The sequence below is a fragment of the Saccostrea echinata genome, unplaced genomic scaffold, assembly GCF_033153115.1.
Source record: "Saccostrea echinata isolate AGI-Se365-2 ecotype Australia unplaced genomic scaffold, CSIRO_AGI_Sech_v1 ptg000058l, whole genome shotgun sequence".
NCBI lineage: Eukaryota > Metazoa > Mollusca > Bivalvia > Ostreida > Ostreidae > Saccostrea > Saccostrea echinata.
Genome location: NW_026889807.1, coordinates 3,058,438 through 3,062,530, shown reverse-complemented (window position 1 = coordinate 3,062,530; position 4,093 = coordinate 3,058,438). Strand labels below are relative to the sequence as shown.

Below are 4,093 nucleotides of genomic sequence, written 5' to 3'. Positions count from 1 at the left end.
TTGTAAGGCCATCTAGACCAGGAGATTTGTTAGCTTTTAGATTAAACACTGCATCAGTGCATTCTTCCAGAGAGGGAAATTGTTCACAGAAATTAGCATCGCTTTCGCTCACTGTATTTTCTAACTCAACTGAAGATAAATAGTTATCAATGCCATCATCTGGTATATTATTTGAAGAGTATAGATTTTCATCAAAGTCGCACACAGCGCCTAAAATGTCATCAGTAGTCTCTATATTATTGTCATTTACATATAGTTCTGTAACGGGGGAGGAGAAAAATGCGGCGGACCAGACCGGGATTCGAACCCGGGCCCCCTGAATCTCCAGTCAGGTGCTCTACCAACTGAGCTATCTGGCCACCGGCGATCGAACCCGTCTGACCGCCACAGTTCTTTTATTACATTTTGTTTTTGTCTACTTTTTTCTAGATTAAGAAAAAATTTTGAACGTTTTTCACCTTCTAATATCCAATTGATGTATACACTAATAATGTTTATGTTTATTAGTATGTTTATTTAATGCATTATCTATTATATATTTTTTTGTATGCATTATCTATTTATGATATCTCTGTATCTGAGTTCTCTTATAATAACAAAACTATCTCTCTTATAATAATAACAAAATTATCTTATTGACAAACAAGTGTCTCAGGGCATAATAATCCCTGTGTTTGTCTTAAGAACCAATGTACTGAAATGTGATACTTCTTTTAATTCGAATTATGGAATTAATTTAAAATATCTCTAAAAGGAGATTGGATCATCGGATTATTCTATTGGTCCGAATTTCATCTATTCATGTTAAGGAACACATTTCTATTTCTGGCTTAAAAGGTGATTAACCTAAGCCACTAAGACGAATTAACAGCTGGAATCGGATCATTAACTTATTCTGCCTTTTATTGACCAAAGTCATTCTGATCCAAAACATCCCATAAGTGGTTTAGGATCAGTAAGATATAAACCATGACCAGCAGTTTGCCTGGACACGAGTGTTGTCATACACCAGTACCTTGGAGACTGGACATGGGTATAAAAGGGTCCAGACCGGAGGAGACGGCCAGAGAGAGAGAAAGAGAAAGACTTAGACTGAGACAGAGAACGATCAGAGACTCTGGAATACCTCCTCCCCTGAACTGGAAAGCAACTACCTGACTTTGATAAGTGTCTTTAGAATCTTTAAGACGTTCACTTCGAATTTATTTTGGAAATAGAAACATTCTTTTGAAAACTATACGATCACTTTATTACATTGTGAATTCTATATTGAACTTTAACTGTTGTGTTGAATCTGTGACGTATGTAACCAAATAAAATCTCTTTTAATTGTTATTATCTTGTCCTGATTCTAGCCTTGTTCTGTTACATACATTCATTTTGGTGCCGTGACCAGGATCGGAAGGTTAAAAGAGATCCTTGCCAACGAACGGGTTGTGTCACTTCATTGGAAAATCCTCGCTGTAAGTAAGTACTATTTTCTTTTACTGTAGTAGTTATGGCTGACCAAGAGTTTCTTGCTGCGGTACATGGGTTATCAACAACAATGGACCATTTAAATCAAAATTTAACATTTAATCAAATTAAAAAATTTGATGGGAATCTTAAAGAGTTTAGGAGATGGATTAAATCTATTGAAAAATTTGTACTATTAGAAAGAGTACCGGCAGAAAAAATCAAACTTGTTGCTTTTAAATCCAGTTCAGGGGCAGTTAGTGATTTTATTCATAGATATTTAACGGGGGACCCTAATGTAACATGGGACGTATTGAAGAGAGAATTGTCTGTTCGCTTTGCCGACATAACAGACGCACAACATGCATTTATGTTGCTTCGTCATGTGAAGCAAGAAAAATCTGAAAATGTTCAGATTTATGCTGAGCGCTTGCTTTCCCTCGCTGAACAAGCGTATGAAGGTCAACAAGAAGCCGGCGGAGTTACTGAAGGTCAGCTTGTCGGGTTCTTTATTGACGGGCTGTACTCTGACCGATTGAAATTAAAAGTAATGCGTGACAATCCACGAACTATGCAGGATGCTATCAATTCCGCTAGAGCTGAACACAACTTGCAACAGCGTTTTCAGTTACGAACCGGTCGTACATATTTTGTTCCTCCAAGTAACACAGGAGAACCCATGGAAATTGATCACTATAGACAAAGAAGAGTAAGGAAAAGAGAAAATTATGACCGACCCAAATACAGACATTATGACAAACCTAAAATTGCTCCTAAGAAAGTTTTGGCAATAGAACAAAGTAAAGAAAGAAAAGATGTTGTTTGCTGGACTTGCAATAGAACAGGGCATATTAGTAGAAATTGTCCTTCAAGAAAGGTCGAGGCCATCGATGCCACAATGGGTAATGATGATGAACAATGGGAAGAGTTAAACTAAGACGCTCCGTCCAAGATGGGACCATTGGAGGGAGCAAAAGTCAAAAACAAAAATGTAATGAAAAACCTACTGTAGCAATTAATTCTGTTGAAAATCCAAATTCTTGTATTATCAAAATTAACAAACAAAGATTTAGGCCTTTGATCGATACAGGCGCCTCTGTTTCTTTGGTCAGTTCAAATATTTATAGGTCCCTCCAAATTCAATCAAAATTAACAAAACCAAAAGTAAATTTAAAATCTGTAAAAATTGATGGTTGTACAAATATTGAGTTTCAAATAGGAGGTCTTACACTGAATCATGAATTTTACGTTGTTCAAAACATAAATCGTTCATTCATTTTGGGAAGAGATTGGCTTGTACAAAATGGTGTTAGACTTTATTTTGATCTTGGTAGTTTAAGAATCGGAAAAACGTATGTACCCATGGTAGAAGATATCCATATTGCTTCAATAAGAGCTTCACAAAGAACTGTTTTAAAACCTCAGTCAGCAACGGTTTGTTTTGCCAAACATCGAGATCATGAAAATTTCAGAACTAAATTAGTTCAAATTAGTGCAATAGAGAAAGGATTTATTAGTGAAGAGCCAGGACTAATGATAGGAAATGCAGTTGCTAACACCAAACAATCACGAAAAATTCCTGTGCTAATTGTTAACAATACTAACAAAACTTTTAAGATGTGTGGTTGGTAGAATAGATGTGGTTGAAGAGAGAAGAGTTGAAACAATAAATGAAGTAGTGAGTCGAGAGCAAAGTGAAAAGATGTCTGTTGAATTACTTACTGAATTAGATGTCTCTCCTAAACATAGGGAAATGATTGAAAAACTTGTAAAGCAAAATAAAGATATATTTGCACAAACTGACGCGGAATTAGGACATACAAATACGGTTAAAATGAAAATTGACACGGGTAACCATCCTCCCATAAAAATGAAACCGTACAGACCACCACTGAATAAAAGACTAATTGTGGATAAAGCGATAGATGAAATGTTAAGCGCGAACATTGTAAAAAGATCAAAATCACCTTGGAGTTTCCCTATTGTAGTCGTGGATAAGAAAGACGGATCAAAACGTTTTTGTGTATATTTCAGACAACTGAATAAGATTACGAAAACGAATTCTTTTCCTTTACCTTTAATCGATGACTTATTGGATCAATTAGGAAAAGCTTCTTATTTCACTTCCTTAGATTTGAAATCAGGTTATTGGCAAGTACTTATGAATGAAGAGGATAAGGAAAAGACTTTTGTTTGTCATAGAGGTTTATTTGAATTTAATGTGATGCTTTTGGACTCTGTAATGCACCTCAAGTATTTTCAGAATTAATGTCTGTAGTATTACAAGATCTAGATTCTTTTGCTTTAGCATATTTGGATGACATCTTGATTTTCTCAAGAAATATTAAAGATCATGAAAAACATATTCAAATTGTCTTTGACAGATTGAGAAAACACGGTTTGAAATTGAAGGCAACGAAATGTAGTTTTGTTAAGGAACAAACAAAATATTTGGGATTTGTAATTGATAAAAATGGAATCAAACCTGACCCTGATAAAGTTTCAGCAATTCGTACTTTACCATCTCCAAGTACTGTAAGAGAGATTCGAAGTTTCATTGGTATGTGTAGTTATTACAGGCGATTTATTCCAAACTTTTCAAAAATCGCAGAACCACTCATAGATTTGACAAAGAAAT

General features: G+C 35.1%; 1 non-coding gene across 1 annotated transcript; it reads right to left on the bottom strand.

Annotated features, from left to right (window-relative positions):
- Window positions 1-286: 286 nt before the first annotated feature.
- On the bottom strand, window positions 287-359 carry Trnas-gga (transfer RNA serine (anticodon GGA)). The gene has a single exon. It is a non-coding gene; the product is annotated as a tRNA-Ser (tRNA).
- Between the last annotated feature and the right edge of the window lie 3,734 nt (window positions 360-4,093).